This window comes from Anser cygnoides, chromosome 1 (assembly GCF_040182565.1).
Source record: "Anser cygnoides isolate HZ-2024a breed goose chromosome 1, Taihu_goose_T2T_genome, whole genome shotgun sequence".
Classification (NCBI taxonomy): Eukaryota; Metazoa; Chordata; class Aves; order Anseriformes; family Anatidae; genus Anser; species Anser cygnoides.
In genome coordinates, this window is record NC_089873.1 from 131,945,974 (window position 1) to 131,970,000 (window position 24,027).

At 43.9% G+C, this 24,027-nt stretch overlaps 1 long non-coding RNA gene across 4 annotated transcripts in view; it reads left to right on the forward strand.

Moving 5' to 3' along the window:
• The window catches only part of LOC106042564 (uncharacterized), a 69,367-nt gene extending 56,037 nt beyond the window's left edge, over window positions 1–13,330 (forward strand). For 2 of the 4 annotated variants that reach the window (XR_010826334.1, XR_010826329.1), the window contains 3 exons: window positions 4,494–5,222; window positions 7,024–7,065; window positions 7,877–13,330. This is a non-coding gene — a long non-coding RNA (uncharacterized lncRNA). Of the gene's footprint in view, window positions 1–1,070; window positions 1,761–4,493; window positions 5,223–7,023; window positions 7,066–7,876 lie in introns of those variants that run through there. The other 2 variants (XR_010826331.1, XR_010826333.1) reach the window with 2 other exon arrangements.
• Window positions 13,331–24,027: the final 10,697 nt, after the last annotated feature.

Here is a 24,027-nt window from a genome sequence, read left to right on the forward strand (position 1 = left end):
ATACAATGAATATGGGGTCATAGCACAACCTTGACACTGAATTGTGAAGAACACAGGATTTCTTTATTGAGCATATCAAGCAAGGGATTCTTTCAGTGCATTGCTACAGGTATAAAGGGAAAGTGCATTAATTTCAGCAGCTGGGAGATCTTTTTAAAAGTTGGTTTTCTTGCCCATCTTTTTGTCCAGATTCTCATACGTCTTTACAGCTATTTTCAGAAAGAAAGGAAAAAAAAGGGGGGGAAAAAAAGAGTAGATGCTGCAGAGTCTGAGTCTGTATATGGTCAGCTGTGCTTGCTAGAGTGTAATTTTCACTTATTAATGTGAATAGAAGACAGCTGTAAGTCTGCAGCTAAATTTAAATTTAGGTGTCAGAGCAATATCATCGCTACTTTGAATTGTATGATATTGCTTTAAAATTAATGATTATTAAAGGTTACTTGTTCTGTGGTTTTGTTTGTTTGTTTTACTTTGTTTTGGTTTCTTTTAAAGAGCAGGTTCCATTACATTTCTAAGTACAATAACCTAAGACCAAGTCAACAAACTGTGTAACTACAAACATTTCCATCCTAGCACAGAACATAACTTAGCCTTAACTCTAAGATTATGAATTTTAAGGGAAAATAAGTGTGCTCTTCAAATACCCCTAGTAGGATGGCAACAGGGGGAGAAGGATTATGTTTATTGGTTGTAATCAACTACATCACAGTTGAAAGTTAGTTTTGATTTAGACATACTGCCCACTGAATATCAAGTTACTTCTCAAGATTCTCACCCCTTTCTGAGCCTATCTGTCTCTGTGGGTCTTGAGACTAACTGCTGTTAAGCCTCTCTACTTGTAACGGGTGGTTCTGGCTAAAAATCTAATAACCCTGGTGCTATAGGGCAGGGCAAGATATATTTTTGTTATTTATATGAGATAAGAAGTTCTAAGTCTGATCTAGGCCCATGTTTGGATTGCCTAAGAAAGGGTCCTTTTGACTGCAGGACATGTATTCTGGTGTGGAAAGAACTGAAAAAGAGAAACATTACTGCACAGTTTTCTTCATGAAGAAATGTTTGCATTGCAGATCCCTAGTAAGAAGTGATAAATTCTTCATCATGTAAAGACTAAGCATATAGCACAATAAACGTCTCCGAGGATCCTGTGCATTTGAAGCTCTAAAGACTGTGATTCCAGTGCTGTGACTGCAGATGTGTGTGTGTAGAGATACTGTACATGTAAGCTCTATACTCCATGACAAATGGTAGCTGTGGTTGTGTCTTTCCTTTGGGATAAGGCAGAAGAATGATGACTCTTCATATTCACTGTACTTTGCCTAGGCTAATTACTAGGAACTACATGAATTTGCAATGAATTTGCAATAAATAATTTATCCAACATACTGAAGTCTCATTTTATATTCACTTAGAGCATTATATCTGCAAACAAATGAAGGACTTAACAACCATGCACAAACCTTTGAAACTAGGTGTGGTTTGGGACTCTGACTCTGAATCTCAAGACCCTCCCAAAACCCCAGTGACTGCTGAGCTAGGATCAGAAGTGTGTGCTAACAGGCCTGACTCCCCCTACCCCAGGATGTATGGGGTCACCTAAACCTTCTGGGCTCTCAAATAGCTCAGCTTACCCTGAGACATCAGTTTTCAGAGTTTAGCATTAGCTCACTGTGGACACTTTGTCCAGGGTGGGTGAGTCAGCTGACTTCATAAAAAAAAAAAAGGTGCAAAAAGCATTTTCTTCAAGCTGAGGATTTCTCCACTCCTAAGGAAACACAGTCAGCAGGAGTGAGACTGTGTCCCCTCTGCATCAGTCAGGCTGAGGACAAGGCCCTTGATCTCATAAGAGTGCAGTTAATGTTATCCATTAAACTCTAAAAACAAGCTCAGCTGGGGACTTCAGATGGTGACTTAACTTCCTCTTCCCCATTCTGCATCTAGACAGCATTAAATAGACTCATTGTACCCATAAACATTTTCTAAACAGATGCATTAGGTACTATCTTCATGATGACCTTTTAAAGCAGAACAAAAACCTTATGAAATCATAATTTGTCACTTGCAAAAGCTGGGTGAAAGCCCAGCTTGTGGGAAGCTAATTTGATGAATGAGAGCACAACAGTGATGATGGCACAGGAAATGGCTCCATTTCAGTGGTACAAACTGCTTGGTCGCCCTTTGCCATTAATGTTGGATCTGCTCTGTGCTCTCCCTTGGTGGGTACCATTTGAACACCACATGTGATTTGGAGCCCGTCAAGGCTTGGTCTTACCTCCAACCAGTCAGGATGGACTCTGCAAATACTGCCAGGAGGTCACAGAGGTTTTCTAGGCAGTGCTCATGAGTGAGCACACTGTCTTTATGCTTTGCCCCAGCACTGCTGCAGAAGTGAGGGCTATCGCTTAGAGAAAGGACTATAGAATAACAACCACGGAGAAAGTGCTAAATAAGATAGTCAGTGCAAATAAACGATGCCAGAAGAAATAATATTGCTTGGATTTAGGGCAATTACAACATGCAATGAACTGACAGTTGCTCCATCCATATGGATTGATCTGCGATTTGGGTGGCAAGTGGAAATGATGCGGTGTTGTCCTTTGAGTGTGCTGTCTGACTTCAATGCCGTGACAAGAAATGTTATGTCCTTTCAGATGATGCAGTTATAGAGCCTAGACTGACAGAGCTCAGAGGAGTCTTCCTCAGGGATTTCCATGGTGTGTAGGGGCAGGAAGTCTCTGTGCAGTCTTTGGAGCCCCCAAGCCCCCACTTTCTATAAAAAAAAGATTGGAGGCCATGTTGGGCAGGTTGGCCTCTTCCCATGCATTTTCCACGGGGCAAAGGTGATGTAGGGTGCAGCATGTAGCTGATGTGCATGGCCTACCCTCCTGAATCAGAATTAACTTCTTATTCGAGGTCTGATTCAAAGTGTGACGAAAAAGAGAAAAAAAGAAAAAGCCGAGTCAGAAGCAATCTCTTTCTCCCTCCCCGTTTTCTCCGTGCAGGCGATACCTGTTTGTATGCAAACGCGAGTGCAGCAGCTCAGGAGAGCGGGCGAAAGCTGCCTGCCCCAGTGGCCCAGACAGCAACATTCCTCCGGACCCAGGGACGAGGGTGGGGCTGGAGCAGCCAAGGGAAGAAAATGTCAACATCTGTCCGTCACTGCACGGCAAATGGCCAATTATCATTTTTTTTTTTTTCCTGCCTCTCTAAGCTCCAGGCAGACAAAGCCGCCGAGCTGCAGGCTTTGTTGCCTGCACCATTTCCCACCACCGCTCCACCTCTGATATGCTAATGGCAAAACCGAACGGTTTTGTGCAGCTCAAAAGGATCTTTGGGCACATTCACTGGGTCAACAATCCCAACTGCTGCGCAGGGGCTCAGCCTGCTGCGCGAGAAGCCCGGTGCCAAGGGATGTCCCTCCCCCACGCTCCTCCATTTTTTTATTTAAAAAAAAAAAAAAAAGTGGAATTAACCATCTGGCTGTCTTGGTGCCCAGAAGCCTAGCTGAACAAATTGTGACATGATATACTCCTATTGGATACTTTCTGGGCCGGCATGCGATAAGCCGGGTTGGGCTCTCCAGTGCAAATCCCTGCCCCACTTAACTGCAGCTCAATGCCCCCTCTCCACTTCGGGGCACCGGCCACCACTCAGCAGCAGAGCAGCTAGGTGGGGCAGAAATACTTCTGCGTTTGTACAGATGCACTGCATGCATGAGAGCAAAAGTAACACTGACAAAGTCTTTTGTTTAGGAAATAAACCCTGTCATACATGCAACATTCGGCACAGAAAGCCAACTTGATGACCTAATCCTGTTTATTGTGTAGGGGTAGTAAGGCACTTAGGTAGTAATTCTAGATCTGGTTGAAGAATAATTGCAGAGGGCTTGCTGGGTGGCTAGTTTCCCATTCACTGATGTTGTGGAAGTGCCAGGGGAATTGAGCTGTAGGGCAATGGAAGACAAGGTGCTCATAAATCTGTGACAGATAGATTTTGGAGTATTTGTTTTCTATAGTTAGTCACCTGAACTAAGTGTGAACTTTATGAATGGCATACCACTCCTTTTGCTGATGCTCTACTAATACCATGATCACTGTATTAAAGAAGAAGCAAGTTGGCAAGTACTGCAACTGTAAAATCCGAAGCAGTTTTGTGAGCAAGCTAATGTATATAAGTTTGATAATATACCATCATTACTCAAACCAACTATGACACATACAAACACATCTACTGCAAGTACCCTATAAAAGCTGCTGGACTTAAGGCCCAATGACATGAAATAAAAGCTGAATAAACAAAGCAGTTAAATAGTTCAATGGCTTCCAGTTGACCCTGAGCAGAGATCTGTGTAAAGCTGGATGAATACTGCAGCCAAGAGAAAGGAGACAGTTGTGTGTGTTGTTTATGAGCCGCAGTTCTAATATAGCCTGCATGATAAACAGTGCTGTAATAACAGCTGACCTCTGCCATAACTTGCTTTCTTCCCCTCTTAGATCCTGCTCGTGGGCAGTGAGAGAAAGGTGGGTCGATCATCTGGATCCAGAGCCAAACCACCGTGAAGGCTCATACTTATTTATCTCTCCATGGAAGAATTAGCAAGATGAACATTTTCTTTCTCCTTGCTTTTGGAGATGTTCAGCTTTGCTAACTTTTGCAGCTGCTCGAGGAGGCACTTACACCTCAAGTAAGCCATGGTCTTGCAGCTCTTTGTCAAGCGTTTGCACTAACTAACCATCACCACAGTGTATCCTCTGCAGCAGCAGTCACACAGACCCTGGGAAGTGCTATGGGCCATGCGTTCTGCTGCTTTACGGAGCAGGACTTTTATAAAAAGCATGCACAGCATGAAGGAGGAAGCAGATGCAGACTCTCTGTGCACAATCCTCTCCAGTTCCTGACATATGATGGATGGTTAAAAAAAATGGATCTGAATAGTGTGAAAATCTATTCATCCTGTATCACAGAGAATAAATTATTTCCTTTTGGTCATATGCTGTGTGTTGTCCTGGCTGCATCCACCTATGCTGGTATGGAGGAATGCTTTAGACTTGCAGGCTGATCAGAAGAGCGCTCTGTGGTGGCTTTCTGCGTGACACAAACTGTAAATTTTAATTCAATCTCTTTTTTGTCCAAAGCATAATTTCTGATTGTGCTTGTACCTTTGATGAAAGGAATCCAAACTGGATTTATGGAAACAAAAGGGCAGAAAATCCAACACAACTGTAAGTAAATATGCTGTCCCAGTGGCTTATTGCTGCATGTGTTGGAAAACTGGCTTTAGCCATGGTCTGGTATTTTCTATCTTCAGCCTCCAGCTGCTGGCTTTTGCTATATTCGTGGCTGCTCAGGTCAGAAATCTTCCCTGCATGTAAGTGCCTGTCCTTGCCCTGAGATGGATGCGGGAGCCATGGAGCTTGCTGTGAGTGTTGTCCCAGGGGATGTGCCCCCACCTCATATCAGAGGGCAATGCAACCCTGTGTGACCAGGCTGGAGATTTGTGGCCACGTTCCCCACTGCTCCCCTCCCCACAGCTTCTCTCCTGGTCCCCAGGGCCATGAAGAAGCCACCCACAGCTGGGGGAGCACAGGATGGCCCAGCACCCTTCTGGGCACGTGTCAGCTCTCGTGGGGCAGGCAGGACTCAGCAGAGTGGGCTCCATCCTCCTCAGTCCTCTCCCATTCCCTGTAAGTCGGCACCAACTCAAGTCATCTGCAAAGCTTTTCTTTGATAAACTAAATAGTTTGACTTTCATTTAATCTCTCAGGCTTCTGGGAATCACTTTTGTATCTCTTCCCTGAAACTACTTGAATTTGCTGACAGATCTTTTAAAGCACAGGCACCGGACCAGGACAGACACTGTTCATTTGTGGTAGAGAGAGGTGGAAAACCATGTCCAAATCAAGTTCAAATGTTTTATCCTAAATATTTAATTTTCATAAGTTTTGTTGGCTTGTGCGAGAGCTCTTGCTACCTAAGACTGAGCAAAATTTTTAGACTGTTGCCAGGTTTTAGTCTTTGATAATCTCCTAAGGATTCAGGCATATTGCCTGCACACGACATACTGCCTCAAAGCACATCAACAAGGGCAGCAGTTAGTGACATCTAATGAACTTTCCCTCCACTACAGTAAAATAACAGCTGCTCCTTTTAAATATTATAAGCATTTCTCTTTGCCGAATGATAGCAGATTTGGAGGAAACCAACAATTGAATGGCTTATCTCTATTTGTAGATTATTACTGCAATGCTTTCAAAGCTATAAGCTTTCTTAGGCTTTGCTTCTCTAAAACAAATCGAAACCGGGGAGTATGTGTTTGTCTCTGCGCAGAACTCAGCACCTTCACAAAGCTGTGGTGGCTGTGGGTCTGGCTTCCCCATCCACACCCCTCATTTTTGTTGGACCTTGTACTTCTCCAGAGAGTCTCCCTGGGGTGGCACTTGCAGGCAGGGTGGCCCCACCTGCCCCAGCAGAACTACTCAATGGAAAGCACCTACTTGGCTGCATCCCCGTGCTGGCATCACCTGGCTGCCCTCCTTCCCCTCCCCATCATTCATGTTGCAGCTAGAGCCACCTTCAAACCAAAAGAGGTTTGAGCTTTAAAAGAAATGAGAGCAAGACTTCATTTACGGCCGTATGCTACCAGAGCTGGGCTTTCACAAAAAAAAAAAAAAAAAGTAGATCAGCCACAGGGAGTTACGCCTGAAGTTATGCCTGAAGACACCAATCAGGGTACTAAATAAAGTCTAAACCTGTGGGAAGAAGCATCTGTTTGTTGCCTGTTGTGCAGAGAGTGCTGAGCACCGGCCAGACACAAAATAGCCTTGTGCATAGCTGAGAAGACTATTGTTTCCCAAAGGCTGCGCATACCACAGCCACAAAGATGTGTCTGACCTGTGAAAGGCCTGCTTCCTCCATTTCATCTGCAATTGCAATAGCTCTGGTTACTGTAGTCTCACAAAAAAAAATAATATATATATATATACATATATATCCCACAATCACAATTTTTCTCCCTCTCCACAGGTTTAGAAGACTATTTGTGGGGAAAAGGGTACATATAAACAGGTATGCATGTATAAATGTATGTATCTGCAGCTACATATTCATACACACAAACATCTATTTTCCATCAAATACATCCCATATACAGCCCAATTATGGAGAACACCTGTTAGCACAAAGTCACACGTTCATTGCTGAAGTCAGTCACAAGGCACCAGCAAAGAGTAGAAAGCAAAAGAAAAAAATAAATATACACTCTTTTTCTTTCCTACTTATTAGAGATTGCAAGTGTATTTAAACTGTTCAAACTACTCCCACAAATTAAAAGCAGCAGCATAGATATGATTGTGCTGTGAAATAAGGCATAAAACTTCAAAATAAGGATGTGTAATAATTTCAGAAACCCACTTTTCCTTTTGTAGATTATACATAATAACAGGCTTCTGTCCAATTTCCATTTTAGTGGATACTGGGGAGGTGAGGGGAAATGTTTATTTTAGCTATTGAGCAAATCAACACCATATTAACTCAAAACACAGAGGCTCTGAGTTATCAATTCAGCATTGGCCCAGCACCTACCAGAGCTGGGATCTGCACAGGATGCCTGGGGCCCCTGCAAGTTTTGGCTGTGGCCACAGGAGAACCAGCACTGTGTGGATAAAACCTTTTGACTCACATCTTTTGAAGGTTGTTTAATGTAAACTGGTTGAAAAGGTTCTTTAAATCAGGTGGCCGGAGTGAAACTGTTCTCAGAGGGCACTTATCCTTCCTTTTTCAATTGGTTGATCACAAATGTAAAAATGTGTGATTCATTTTAGACCCTGTGAAAGCCTATTGGACTCTCTTCACTATTGGTCTTATCATTATTTCACAGGCTATGGACTGGACCCAAAGTTTCTGAGACCTCAGTGTAACATGACAGAATTGCAGTCCAGCTCTTATACTGGAACAAATATTCCATGTTTATTTGGGAATGGCCCACACTGGGTTTGAACTCCTACTCAAATGCCCGAGTTGAGCAAGAGCAGGGGCCGACACCATGGGCCAAGCACACAGTCCCACAGAGGAACAGCACCCAGTGCAGTCTTGCCTCCTGCTCTTGGCTGGGATTGGAAGCCCTTTCCTTCAAACAGGGTGAGGTAGAGTGGTGCCTGAGCTGTGCAGAATAGTTTTGGGTGTTGTCCCATAATCTCTGGACAATCTTTCATGACTGTTTGGTAGAGAGTCCTTGCCAGCTGCCTGCTCTGCCCCTCTGCCAAGGGTTACCACTGTCAAAGAGTCAGCGAAAGGACATCTATTTCCATGTCATCCTGTGCCTGAGCACAAATCACTGATGGAGCTTCTTCAAAGACACTGGATGGTGCCTACAGGCCATGTTGACCTCTGCCAGACCTGCCATGGGAGGAGCAGATGGGTAGGGGATCTGGCGTTAGTTCTGAGGACCAAGGGCATCTTCAGCCACTTCATCAAGGTTCACTTCTAAGATGTGGGACTATCCATCCCAGGCACAGTGCTGATGAGTATTCTACCTTGTAACTCCAGTTTCCCATGATATTTGCTTTGATTTGTTATTGTCAGTGCAAAATAACAAGGAATCTGCCTACATTGGCTCTGCCCTCTCTCTTCCTTTTGCGTTTGTGGCTTTTCTAGCAGTAGCTGCCTGTTTGTGGTTTCCAGCATTCAAAGAAGAAATTGCACACCTGGACACAACGTGAAATCTCTCTCACCACCATCTTTTTTGCTGCATTTTTCCCTACGAATATAAATTGCTAAAAGAGCAGATGGCCTGGATATATAAACTTTATTACGGGTAACAGAAGAGGGGCTGTAGCAGATGAGAACATGCAGTGCTCATGTTTTCCTAAATGGCCCAGTGGTATCTTTAAAGCAGGAAGAGGGAGGTCTGGTTTGCAGTGGGATCACCGAGACAGCCCGGAGCTTCAGATGTAATTCGCACCATCAGGCACAGCATATAGTAATCCTCCTTGATGATGTTTTATGCCTTGGAATCAGTTCTGCCTGTTCTGATTCTGGTCTGTGAATAATGGGAGGCAGCACTGCCAGAGGAGAAAGGATAACCTGTGCTGTTAACTCTGCTGTTTTGGTAATTCCTTCCTATCTTATTCTGTGTTCTTTTCCCTCGTCAAGCCCATTTCTTTTTTATTTTGTCGGAGCAGTTTGTGAAATATAAAGAACACTGACATGTTCCCCTCTCTGATTGTCTCCTCTGTGTGTGCATGCACCAAGAGTGCGTGTGTTGTGTTCAAGGACTGCTAAATGTCACACAGCTGAACCAGAGCACTGCAGCCACGTGATGCTGACAAGCTGCATTCATGCATAGCACATGCCTTTCCTTAGTTCAAAACAGATGTCATTTCCCTTGAAAGATGCTTTTTCTGGATCCCCTGAAAAAGGAGTCGGGTAATTTTATTTTATTTTTTATAGCTTCAGGTTAATAAGTATGTTCCCAAGCTGAATGGAAGACATGAAAGACAGCAACTAGATGCTTCTGAGTTATTGATCTCCTTTATCTCCAAAATAAATTATGTTAAGTAGTTGCTCTTAGGGCTGTGGCTTTGATGAGAAACACTGCAGTGGCTACGTTTCCCTTTTCTATCATGCAGAGGCCCTGCAGCTGAATCCTACTTAGGACTGTGGATGTCATTTTTTCTCATGACTATGCAATGTTCCCAATGCCCAGCATACTTCTTGTAATGTTATTCAGCAGGACATGGTAATTAAAAAAATCATATGTGTCATGGCTTACCTGGCTGCATGCCAGAGTTGGTTTGAGCACCCCCATGTAGACAGAAATGACCCTCAGAAAATGATTACCCATCACTGTTGTGGTGAACCATGCTGCTGGGTGACTGAGAGGACATTAAAGGAAAATGTACTTTTAAATGCATGACAGGAAAACTGGTAGAGAGACGGAATTGTCATCTGTTTGCTTTGTGTGCAATGCTTTTTACACCAAGAAGGAGGGTTAGACTTGAGCAAGCATGAAGCAGAAAAAAAGAAATTTATCAACCGAAATGCTTGCGTGACTATTAGTATGCCTGGGGAAAAAAAGCCATTTTCCAACAGATGAAATTAGTACTGCATCTTTAGCACATATTTCACTTTGCCTTAAAAGGAAACAGGTACTGTTTTGAATTAAATGAGATGTTTGCAGGATTATATACATGTGTTTCATTTGTACGGGTTTAACAACAGAAAGAACTGGGGGAGAGAATGGGGAGGTAAATATATTTCTGGCTGCCAACACTTATGCTTCTAGGTAATTTTAAAAAACTGGCTTTATAGTTGCTCTGTGGGCTATAAAATTCCTTCTTCTCCCATTTAGAAATTCCCTTTGTAACACATGACCACGAAGGACTCTTCTGCATCTCTCCTCTAGCTCAGTAAAATTGCAGTCTGCAATAAAGCTCGGGTCTCTTTTTGTTGCAACTCACTGCTGTGCTGACTGACGTGGATTTGTTTGCTGGACTGACCAGATGTGGATATCACACTGCAGGAAATCCAGAAACCTGCTCTGTGGTGAGCGAGCATGGCTGCATGTCACTGCCTGGTGTGCAGCTGCAAGGGGATAAGGTAAACACGAAGGCTGTGCTCTGGCCTCACCTTCGTTTTGGTCCTGCCAAATAACCTTGGTTATGTCCATCCTCTTTCTCTCCTCACGCCTGTCTCACTGGTTTAGCACGCAAGCTCTGTGGAAAGCAGTGCTGCATCCTGTGTCACCGCTGTCGTGTAAACCATGAAGACTTGCAGAAGCAAGCAATCTCCACTGGTTTAAGAGTCTTTGATAGCGCCCCAGTTGGCATCAGAAGACCACTGTCCCTCTGCTCTTCTCCTGTCCTCATCTCTGCCTATTCACCACCTCCTCCAGGTGTGCAGGCCATGGCTGATGGTGTTAATTTTAATGACAGCACCTAAAACAGGAAAGAGGGAACGGCAGGATTATTTTCCCCTGTTACTTCAGGGCTTCAGGGCTTCAGGCTGCTGTTGAGCTCATCCTAAAATTTTACAACCTGGTTCATCAGCTGTGCCCGGGTTTGAGAGCAATGGAGCCATCCATGCTGCAGCCACAGACCACCTTTGTGGACCAGCTGATTTCCCCTCTTCAAAAGGAGCCCAGAGACCTGCCATAACACTTTTAATTAACTTTCTGTGCTCAGAGAGTCTCAGTTGGCTTTGAAGGAAATAGGTCAGTTTACACAAGTAATGAATTTGGCCCTAAGAACATAAACAGTTATCTGTAAAATGTCGGTCTTCAGTCATTTCTTTGGACACGTCTTCACAGTGAACCAGACAACACTAGAAAAGATCTCAGCCTTTTGAATGTCAGTGTGGGTGATGAATTAATTATCAGGAATTGTACAAGCTTTTGTTAAGCATAAAAGATTATTTACAGGAAGCTATTTTAGGTTTGAGCCGCAATGGGAACAGTCTGACTCACCTACACTGCCTCCTATTAAATCAATCCAAGTAACTAACATGGTCATCACCTTTGTAGATGTTTTATGTGGAGGAGGAATACTTTTTAAAACTTGGCAACAGCAGTTATTAGCTGAGAATATGATCCTTCCAGCAGTGTTTGTGTACTGAATTTATTAAGGTTATTTTAAACTTGGACGACATCTTCGGCATCCTCCACTGTATATTGTGGCTGTCCCCATCAAGGAACGCAGCTGGATTTCTCATCCTGGCCTTCAAGTCATGGTGACTCTGTACAGCAAAATCAATAAACTGAAATGGACGTACGATAAAGCAGTATTCACATGGTATACACAATTTAAAGTATCAGCTCCTTTTTTTCGTGCCATTTTCAAAGGCCTTAGCTAAATGAAATTCATTACTTCAGAAGAGCAAGAGAGATGATTTTGCAGCATTGCTTGAAGCTTTTAAGTTTCACATGCCAGAAAAATGATGGGGGACATTTAGTCAAGGTGTAACTTTGACTGGTCCCTGCCTCCTATAGACGCCGAGTATTGAAGAGAGGCCTTAAGGAACAACCTGACCTGTTGTATGCCTGCACCTCCACTTGCAAGGGCAGGTACCCAAGGGGAGAAGGCAGCTGCAGCTCCTGCAGCCTCCACCCTGCTCAGCCACTGCTTGTGCTGATGTACTGCCCCCTCCATCGCTGTGACTGTGCTCTGCTCCAACCTGTCGCCAAAACCAGTTAAACAGGCACAAATAAAGAGATTACAAAAAAAAAAAATAAAAACACACAAAAAACAACTCAAACCATGAACACTTCCTCTCCTTTCTGCCAATTTTTTTTTATTTTTTATTTTTTGTAACCTCAGGTTGAAGAATCCGTCCAATTACAAATTTAGATGCAGGTAAGCTACAAGCTGCAGTCAGCTGGCAAGGCAGCTTTAGCTGCTTTGTAGTTGTTTTCTCACTGAGGAAAAAACATGCAAGCACTTACAGTAGCTGACTACCAAATCCAAAGAGAAAGAAGGAGCTGTTTCACAGCTATTGTGCCCTTCTGGGGGAGTGCAAAGAGTATTTGCTTTGCGGGGAGGGTAAAAGCTGGGGAGGTGACAGACATGAGAAAGTTATCTTCCTGAATGTGTCAGGAGTGCTTTCTTTGTAGAAAAAAGTAAAACATGCTATAGGGGGAGGAGCACGTACCAGAGCTCTGGCAGAAGAGGATCAGTCATGCAGATGGGCCATAACTGGGAAGTGTGGGCATGGAGGAATGAAAAGGAAGCTTGCCCCTGCAAAGGGAGTGAATTAGTGGGTACAGTAAATTTATGTCTGGCACTCACCCTTAGGGGAGGAAATGAATTACCAACAACAGAAACAACAGCAAAAAATCATAACAACTCCATTCGCAGGACCACAGAAGTGACAGCCATGTCGAGGATGTAGCTGTGGCTGTGTTTGTAACTGGAGGGCAGTGCTGGCTGAAAGACAGCTGTGCTGTCACGGGAGTTGCACACAGCAGGTTGTTTTGAGGATTTGAGACAAAGTTAATATGCATATTGATGCTGTTCAGAGAGATGCCATCCCTTGGCTGCTGATGGAGATCTGGGAATGCCCTTGTGAGGCCTCAGAGCCAGGAGCCAGAAGACTTGGCCAAGAGCCTGACTGTGGCAAAAACTCGAGCTGCAGAAAATGGCTGGAAAGGCTTTTTCCTAGAGCCTCAACCAGTTGTGGTGATGGTCATCTGAAACTGCTGTGAAGAGCATCCCCTCAGGCAGCTCTTGCTGTATCTCAGAGCAGCACAAGTCTGTGCCTGCTGCAGTCCACAGAGAGGTTCTGCACCTGGAGGTGTAGAAGGACCCTGTGGTCTCCTGCTTTTCTTGGGTCAAGCAAGGTCCCTGTGAAAATGCCAGAGGCACTCCTCCAAACCCCAAACTCTCAGGACAGGTGACTTTTTCCTCTGGAAACTGCAACAACTTGGAGTATGAAGGGGAAAGCACATTTTGGGACAGAGCTTGATGAGTTCGATTGAATCAGAAAGTGCGGAGAAACAAATAAAACATTAAGGACCTGGTACATGTTGTGACAGCCAGGATAGACAATAGGAGAAATCTATTAATTTCTTGATTCACATGGAGGAACTTCATTCATTACACTTATTCCCGTGACAATCACAGGCCAAAGCTAAACTTGGAGTTTGAGATCTCGAGGCTGACTCCTGGTACCTGACTCCTGAACATGATTCCTGTTGTAGAAACAGCTGACCTTGCAAAGCAGCTGGCACAACCAGGGGCACAAGAAGTGATGCTGAGACCCCTGTTTGAGGAAAGCCCCTTGTCTGATGAATTTCTGAGGGACTTTCAGTGACTGTCCCCTTGATGTGGAGCTGTGCTCCAGCTCGCTCCCTGCAGAACATGGGAATCAAGTAAAACAAATACAGCAATGTCCTACTGAATCTGCAGGAGGCATGAAGCCATAGCTCCGGGAAGTAAACAATCTCACGCATCTCAGTGGGATTATTACCTCCTCAGTATAGAGCTAACAACTCAAGTAGGGCCGTGATGAAGTATTTTGCTTTTGATCACTTAGAAGATGAATCCATCTTATCCCATGGTATCGAACCACCTCTCATGTCTGCAGGTGCTCGCAAGCCCAGCTGCACAAACTTGCATCTTCACACCAAGCAATTTAGATGTAATTGTATCTCATCAAGGAGAAAATCAGTAGCACTCTGCAAACTGAGAATGTGGGCAGTATTAAATATGTCGCAGTTAATATCAGGATAAACAATGTGCAGGCTATGGAGAGAGATTTTCCACAGGGGTTTCTTTCTCACTCCTCTATTTTTTTCTCTTTAATCAGCATTTTCGGTGAATACAGCACAGAAATCCTGTGACATCTTTGTTAAATTTAGGCTTTTGCAGCCGAAGACATACATGGTCCTGATCAGGAAGAGTCAGGAGGTGGTTAGGTGGCACATGCCATGGTCACAGGTAACTATTAATGCCTGGAGGCCAGGTCTTTCCTCATTGAGCAACAGCAGTACTAGGAGCTGGTGCTAAGCCTTGCTGCTGAAGTCATCTAATGGAAAAATAGTGCCAGGGAAACAGGGAGCAGTTTTTTTGCATCTGTTTATGAGAGGGCAGAACAGGCGGCTGCAAGATTGGATGCATGGTAGAGCAGGCACGGGTATGGGGGAGCATGGGGCAGGGGGTAGGCATCAGCAGCCTTCAGGGCACATGCAGCTTCAGAGATGGGTTCTGAGTGTGGGTCTGTGAGATGAAAACATCTAGACAAATCTTGTTTGAAGAATATGGAAAATATTAAATACATAAGTGTCAACTAATTTCAGAAGCTTGAGTTTCATTTGAGTTCTGGCCTTTCACATCCTTCTTTTCTTTTGCTCATTACTGTTTTCTGTTTTCTTCAGCTGCTGTTAAGGCACCTCTGTGGTCATCCTTTGATTTTTTTGTCTGCATTTCACAATAGCAGCTCTTCCCTTTCCTCTGGAGTGGCCTTTCTGCCCTGCTCTGTAGCGGTTCTTCATTAACGGGGGGGATCACACACACAATTCCTGGATGTAGTTGCATGTTCTTACCACTGCAATTCACTTGCCTGGCCCTGCTCTTTGTCATACTCTGAGGCTCCTAAAATGATTTCTGAGCATTCCACGCTTGGCTGTGTGCAAATCAGACCTCTGTGGTTTTCTGAATATGTTTTTCAACAGCTGAGCCAGAATGTAAATAGAAATTTTTCTCCCTTCATGTGCCCTATTAGAGCACCACTTCCCACAAGTGACGTTCATAACGTCCTGGTGCACGCATAGTAAGCACGTGGAGGTGAGCGCCCCGCACTGATAGACAGTGCTCCTGGGATCATGTCTCAGCCAGTGCACTAATGGAGACACGCTAGAAACTCCAGACAGGATGGTTTTCCAAGCCTGTAGGTCAGGATGCAGTAATATGAAAAAGATGATTGAAGTGCTATTTAATTATATGCCTTAAATGGGGACGTAGGGAAGGAAATTATTTGAATAGGCCTGTTATTTTGCCATAGTTAATTACTGGTTGCAGATAGGCTAATCAGGCTAGCTAGCAGCTCTGCAGGGTGCGATGCTACACTTTTCCTCCACAGCCTGGACCAGTTCTCAGCTCCATTCAGTTAATGGCAACGAAAAGGCTGATTCAGAGAGGATATGCTATGTGTTGGCTTCACAAACTCCTGGTTGTAATTTGCCAAGGACAACAAAGAACCTGCATTGCCAAAGCCTTTATTTATTTGACTGTCTTTAGAAGGGGAAAAAAAATAAAAATCTTTAACCTGCAACTTGTCCCAGTGCATCCCTGTAGTACAGCAGTGGTGTGTGTGCAGTGTTCACACTGGGCACACGCACATTCAGCGGTGCTGCCCAAGCAGCCCTGGTGGTGACCCTTCCCCAGGGTGTGCCTTCTGGGTCTGTTTTCCCAAAGCACATGGCTGAGATCACTCTGCTGGGGGGGGACTGGCAGCTCTCATCCTTCACACTGTTTTCAGGCAAAAGAGAAATCTTCCCTTCAGTCTTTTCTCTTTCGCTTACCCTGTCCATCAGCTATTACGCATCTCCACAGAGATTCTTTGTAAATCCTGATTCAGCAATGTATTTTTGTGCTTAAAATTAAGGCTATTTTCATGGGGTATTTGAATTAGGATTTAGGAACTCAGCCTTTCTTACGTTCCTCATTAGAGATGCTGTGATTTTACCTCCAGTTGCAGACGTATTGATTTACACTTGGAAGAGAAAGGGAAAATCAATGACTGCTGGGCAAGCTGTGTGCAGACAAGGTCTGCGAGAGGGAGGCTGAAGGAAAGCTGCAGCCATTTTGAGACTCTCGGATCTTCCCCTACACTCAGTCTTGCAAAACAATAAACATACTCATTTAAATCAAGAGGTTTAGCGCTCTCCAGTTGTAAGCCGTACAGCCTACATCACATCTCTGAGAGCCGGATGGCAGTGATCGATGACTAGCCACTTCTGCAAAAGCAGCCTCTGCTGGGATTCACCGTGTTTTCATATTCCACTGGTGAGACACCTGCTATGCTATATATTGATTTCTCTTTTGTTTGTCAAAGACATAGTTTGTGTATGAGAACTAATCCTCTGATCCCTACAGGAAAAAGAACAAAGATCGTTTGTTTCCAATGAGCATTAAATAAAAACCCAGTATGCCTAATTAGGTGACTTCTTAGCTCCCTAACCATGCAGCCTTTGCAGCAGCAGTGTGCATGGGAGCAGGATGAGGGCCGTGGGGCTGGTTGGACCCTGTCAGGTTCCCATGCTGGGACAATGCACAGCAGGTTCGTTAGCCTCCCCACGGGCTGTGGCACTGCTTCTTGCCTTGCCCGACTGCTGGTCGCTGTCTGTCTGCCTGCCTCTGACTCCTTCACAGAAATAGGATGTGAGCAGCCCATAGGACTGTCTCTCATCTCCCAGGTACATCATGATTGCTCTTCCAAAAGCTCATGGTTTCTTGCGCTGGCACACGTCATCCTTCTCGGTCAATGTGATGCACCAAGTCTGAGAAATCTCCAAGGCCCTGAACACTCTTTATGTAGTTAACACAAGAAACATGGATATCTTGACAAAACCTGCACAGATTTACTTGTTTCACTTTTGTCAGGCCTCCAGAGCTTTTCTCACATTGAGAGCAAAGTCTTATGCAGTGCCTTGTTCCTTGTTTCTCCCTCCTTTTACCTTGGACTTCTCCTTTGTGTTCTGCTGACTCCTGCAAGAGATCTCTGCTGCTGGGGGTGCTTATTTTCTTTCTTTTTTTTTTTTTCTTTCCCCATTTCCTTTTTTTTTTTTTCTCCTTTCTGTCTGTCTTCATTCCAAAATACTTAATTTGTAATCTCTCGTCAGGTGAATTCCTAATCAACCACATAAAGTGAGCCTTTTGCCCACTGAGGCGTTGCCTAGCTACAATCTGCCTGGAGTTCAGGACTGAAAAGCTGCCTTCCCTCAGGACCGAAACCATAGCTTTGTCCAAAGGTGTGCCGCATAAATGGACGGTCATCAAAGTTTAATGACCTCATTAGTACTCGTTTGCAGAGTGCAAAAGTGAGCACTTTCACTTTTTGTGAGGTTTAGATCAAAACAAAAGGAACAGGGAAATGAAAAGGCAAGGGAGACTCATTTTCAAGACAACTTGCAGCCCAGGCTGGACAGAGATGAACAGCTCTGAGCAGACAGCAGCAGGCACAGCTAATCATAGACAGTATTCAGCATTGCTATGAAATTAGCCCCCTGAATGTATATATCCATCCCCATATATATGGGAGGTCAGTGGGAAGACACAATCCAGTTAAGAATATATATTTCTCCAGTTTCAGATAATGACAGCAAAATGACCTCAGGTCTTCTGAAAACTAATGGATGTTTGACCTTTGTATCAGACTCATAGAGGAAGAGTTTATCTAAGAATGACTGACTCCCAAAGTGAGAAAACTGTCCTTCAGATGGACCATGAAACATAAACATCAAACCTGTTGCTACTGTTATTGATGCTAATAGTACATTTGTATATATTAGAATCAAGTGAACTAAATCTTTGAAGGATAGGTATGGGAAAATTCAAAGTCAAGTCCATTATCTGAAATCTTCAAGTGCATTTTACAGTCTCATGGAAAGCCCCTCCAGGCCCTAGGGTTCACTGGTGAGGTTCTTATTGCCCAGTTTGAGTGACCTGAAATGTAAGTGCCATGAATGCCTAAGTCAAAGGCATTTCCTTCTCTGGTCAGAGAAGACAAACAGGCAACGACAAAGGGTGGTGGAGTGCATCATCCCTGTTCATCTGCGTCTCCATTTGAGGGAGCCAGGGTGACTGAGACTAGCTGACTAACTTATAAGCAGGTAGAATGGTGTGAATCTTATTCTGAGAAATTAGTAAATTGTTTATAAAGCGAACACTTATCAAAATGTTTATAGAGAGTTGTAGCCGTGCTGCAGATGTCATAATCAGCAGGAAGACTAGTCTGAGTAGAAGAAATATGCTAGTTCAGGCACAGCATACCAATGTAAATGCAGAGAAAGTCCTAGGGGAGAGAAAAATATCCAGTTTTGCTTTCACCGCTAGTATTTCAGAAATAAATCTCTGAGAAAATGGGAGGAGAAAACTGAGAGTCACCACAGCTGTATTTAGCATAAGGAGTTGTATCTTTGTTACAGGAAAGTTGCGAGATAGTTTTGAGAGGGGGCTGTGGGGAGCTCAAAATGCTACACAGACAGGGAGAGAGAGGAGAGCTAGCCCACACAACAGGTCATCTGAGACTCTGAGCACTTAGGAAAAACCTACAATAAAACTGAATTTATAACTCAGTTTTACTGGTATATATTTTTCCTGCTTTGTAGCTTTTCCTTAACAATTTTTTGATATCCCTTGTTTTGTTAAGAGTATACTTGTTTTTTTAAGTTTTGTTGATGTTAGAGACAATGTCTAACAGGCGTGAAGTGCTTTACTACTCCAGAATTGACTAATCCAAAAATAAAGTGGTACTTGACAATGAAGCAGATACAAATCTTCAAGCCTTAAAGAGCAGAAAGCGTAGGTCAGTGTGGAGACTGGTAGCATTGAGGCTCAGCACACAAAACAAGCAAACTAACGTTAATCAGTACCCTTCTAGAATGGCAAAGGTCATGAAAAGATGGGAAAGATACATCTGACGGCTGCTGCTGTCTCCTCCTTTGAATGTTTTTGAGACTTCAGACATTTTCCCTTCCTGTACAAAGACACCAATAGGCTTTCAAAGGCTGTCAGGGCACATGGGAGAGACTCTGTATCTGGTACAATTATTTAGAGCACTGAGGGAGGATATTGAGAGGTGAAGCTGAGCTTCTTGGGATGAGCAAGGGCTTGACTCGCCATCATCCTCTTCCCTGGTCAGTGCCCTCTCCATGCTGGCTCCCCTCAGGTGGGTTCTCAGTCACCCTGCAGAGTCTGGATAGGAAAAATGATGCTAAGGAAAAATGATGCAAGATGTAAGTCCCTATGAAGATTTTTGGGGCAGGGGTAGGGATGTTGTAGCTCTGTACTGAAAAGTTAGTGATCTGGCCTAGTCATACCCTATTGGACCAGACTGGGATTTTTATCTTTGTTGTGATTGTCATGGACTGCTCCTCAGTGAGACCTTGGCAGGTAACTCAAGAAAGTGAATTGGTCTATAGCCACTCTGCACAGAACCACAGATCCAAAATCCTTAGGGATCCACACCATAAAACAAGGTTGACATTATTGTGTTAGCTGATGTCCTCAAAGGAGGAAGGACAGTCCATATCCCATAGAGTTTTCCCTAATTGTTTCTGGATTAAGTGTTTAAAGGATAGATTCAACGCATATGTTTTTCTGTAAGGCAGATCTTGTGGTCTCTACAGTTTGGTAGTCTCAGTTATGTTTTTTAGTTTACAAAAGAATACAGAAAAAAAAAACTGTGATTTTCTGTAGGGTGTGTTGTATGAGAACTTGGACTAAAGATCACAGTGGTTTCTTGCAGTCTGGCTTGGTTATGAACTGGTGAACATGGAAGTGATTTCTGAATGGGGCACTGGAGGAAGAAACCAGGATGGTCTCTTGAAAGTGTATTGAGATGTTTGAAGAAATCCAGCCTGATAGCTGCATCACAGAGCCCTTTGAGGTATCAGTTGCTAAGCATGTACACATGCTCCACATAAATGGCTTGACAAGGTACACATGGACACTCACCCTCCTTCCCCCACAAAACAGACAAAGGCGGTTCCCTAAATGAGCCTGCATGCCATTTCTTTTCTAAATATAGAATTTTTTGCCAGCAATGACAAAGAAGCTAGAGAACAGCTTCCCCTGTAAGAAACCTTAACCAGCTAAGCAGCTTGATTAATTACTTAGGGATTTCCCTTGGGCTGTTACTAAGGTAACAGGAGTAGAAGTGTTTAAAGATGGCTGAGTGTGCTGTGTGCACTGGAGGATACGCAGTGGATTTTCAGCAGCAGCTTGCACTGTGAATTTTATGCAGCGTTAAGGTAGAAACTGAAAGGTGCATGTATATGTGCATCTGCCTGTGAAACTGAGGAGCCCACACAGCCCTGTGAATCCCCAGATGTGTGTGTTGGACTCAGAGAAAAAAAAAAAAAAAAGAAAAATTTATTTTGGTTTTCAAGAGGATGTAACAGGACAGAAACAATGATACCCATTTAAAGGGCGCAGGGCACACATCTATCCCCAGATCCACAATCCCTTCATTTTGCTGGCTGATTTAGAAGTTTCTCTCTCTCACTCACTTACCATGTTTGGAGAGGGATTGTTGGCTCAAGGCTAGCATCTTGCTCTCAGGGTGGAGGGTGGAGCTCGGGAGGAGCTGCCCCCGCACGCAGCCGCCTGCCCCACTCTGGTACCCGCCATGGCTTGCTTTGACCTGCGGCGCGGCACGGTGCAATGGCAGGGTGCTGAGCAATGGTGATGCATGAGTTCCTGTGGTTTCGTGCTCCGTAGCAGTAATGCCTTTTCTAGTCAAAGCTGGTGAGAAACAAAGAAAGAGGTGATTATGGTAAAGAATACACTCCTTATTAAGACGCTGTTGCTCTCTGTGTGATTTGGAAGTTTTTGATTGCATGGGAGAATAATCATCTTCAGTGAATTTCATGTCAAACTTTTATCAACGTTAATGTCCAAATTAGTTAATGCAGAATTAATTAGAATTTTTGGCCTCTTATTCAGCCAGAGAAAACTCCTCTTCATTAGCTGATCAGCTTTCATCCTTAGAAGAGGAAAAGGAGAATGCAAGACAAAACTAAGCAATCCAATAGCTCATAAGACTGATTTAGGATAGAAGATTTTTCTGAATTTAGTGGCTAACATGCAGTGTTCCGAGTTCCTCTGCCACCCAGAGAGGTCATGTTGCCTCCTTCCCTGGCATCTCTCTTCTCCCCAGAACTTTTGCACATATCTCACAACCTCCTCCCTGGCTCTCACTTCTGACAAATGGCTCTGCCTGACCCTTCCAACTCTACCCAACTCTAGCACTGAGGCCAACCCAAAGCCTTGAAAGGACTCATGCTGACTTGGTAATTTTTTATTTGTAGACATTCATTTGCCTTTTATCATGTTCCCAGCAGTGACCACAAGGAGAAACTATCAAGTTTCCAAAAGGAACCACTCAAAATGTGACACTTGCAGAACTTTGTGCTATGAGACACTGAATACCCATGGCTCTCACTTGGCACCTCACAGGATGTTTATGGCTCAAACTGTGCAAGAAATGAATTCTTCTGGTTTACTGACAGTGTGTAAAAAATAAATAAAAAGCATTCTGGAAAAACTGAAATAACTTATGTGGACATTTTTTGGGCAAGTTGAGAAAACATCAGGCTGGGCAAAACAATGTCTAAAACAAAAGACTCCAGTCTGGAGACAGCTTGATATTTTTCAGTACTCTGAAAATGTAGTCACAGCATTGTTTAGTATTACTGCATCTCTAGCAGTAATCTCTGCTCAGATTTCTGTGTGTCATCTGGCAACTCCCAGCTACTGTTGCTCTTCTAAGACACTGGACATTTTAAAACTACATTTTGGATTTTGCTACTATATAGCCAAACACATAGCCCAGACAGCTCATCAAAGTACAGCAAATACCATGTTCTTCAGCTCCCTAGCTTTATACCTTCATAAACTGGCCTGTTCAGGAGTATTTAGGAGATATGGACCATATTAATGAGATGTTATCACTATTATTTTGAAGCATCTGTCCACCCAAATGTGGTAGGCGAGTGAGATGGAGAAGTGTAACTGACTTACATCCATTTTCTCACAGCAGGCATTTCTCTTTTATACTCTTTAAAATGTGACAGGACAAAGCTCTGCAGGAAGGATAGAGCAGTGACAGGGTTTCATCTTCTCTTCCATCTCTACTTCCCCTGGGTGCAATTTTTTTCCCCATTGAACAATCCTTGCTCTAGTGATCTTGTTTCCCTCTCCTGAGAATCAACAAAGGCATTTCAACAAGTGAATCATGAGGAACAGGCATCAGATGATTTTGAATCTCTCAGGAAAAGGAGGAAAGCAGGGTGTTGTGTGAGGCAGTCTCCTGTACTGTAGCAGCATATTTCAGCCTCAGGCGCTGGTGTCAGTCCTGCCTCCCACTGCATCTCCACTGGGATGTGACTCCTGCCAGGGCCAGCAGCATCCAGGAGGGTGAACTGCTCCCCCCCATGCCACGGCCCCCAACTCTGCTGAAGCTCCATGCAAACAGAGGCAAGAGAGCCTTCACTTCGTAGCCTCCAGTTTAGCAAGAGGATGTATGGATGTCTCTGGCCAGCTCAGTTCCTGCGTGGGGATTACCAGGAGAATGTGTTAAAAAAACAGCCCATAGTTTCTAGGACTTTCCCGCATTTCGTTTCTTGGAAGGCAAAAACACCACGCTTTTGTCTCAACTTAACTAAATCCATGAAGAACAGAGGCTGTAAAATACATGCAGTGTCAGGCAGGAAGGCAGTTATGTCAGAATAAAACTTTGACATTAGGATGGCCAGGTTGAGAGATGCTGTGGAGCAAGGTGAAACAGTGCCAGCCGTCTGCACTGGATCTTGCAACTGTGCCACCAGCATGAAGGATGTGTCCTAACAAATGTTTCAGGGGTGTTTTCCTACATTATAGTTCCCAGCTGCCCACCACACACCTGCAGAACCAGCAGAAACCATTCTGCAGGTGCAGCAATTTGTATTCAGGTGGATTAGTCTAATCTGGTGATGAAAGCAGACCAGACCACAAAATGGAGCATCTGAGCTGCACCTGCAACAGGGGTCTGTACCCAGTACTGTTGACTCTTCTGTGAAGGTGTTGCTTTGACTCAATAATAGGCAGCAACAAGAAGTGTGAAGTATTGGTCTTTTTAAGTGCCTCAACTGTTCGCACCATGAGTATGAGTCAGAACCTTAAGACAAAAAGAGAAACGCCCCCTTTGTGAGGCCAAAATAGTCCCCAAAGGAGCTTTGAGTAAAACACCTAAAGAAACTCCCTGCTTTGGCCTAAGAGCAAAACTCTGAGCGCAATTTTCAGTGACAGAAACTGAGGGAACACCAAGTTCACGTGGAACTTCAGTAACACTAGGATGAAAAGCAGTGATGACTTCAAACTGCTTAAGATACAGATGTGGGAGCTGTTAGGTTCCATATTTACAGCTGAGAAATGAGGTTTGCGGAACAACCTGTGCAGTTCTGAGTTCATTTGGGACAGAGGAGGAGAGATGATGATGATGCTTTTTGTATTGGTGTAACAGAAATAGAAAATAAAAGCAAAATGGCATGCCCCTTGGCATTTATTACTTTGTTTACTTTCATTTGCTGAAGACTTATTTTTGTATTCTGTGAGCTAATTTCCTTGGGAATTGATAAATAACAACTTCCTGGAATATTTTCACCCCTGTAAAATCTTGGCACGCTGTGATGATTTCTCAGTGAACATAAAGTATTCAGACAGACTTTCCCACCCTCCCCACCCCCACAGAAAACTGTTCGGAGAGGAATCATGATAAAAGAAAATCTAAGATGTGCTGTGAAGCAAGAAGGGGTACAGCTTTTCCTTGGACAGA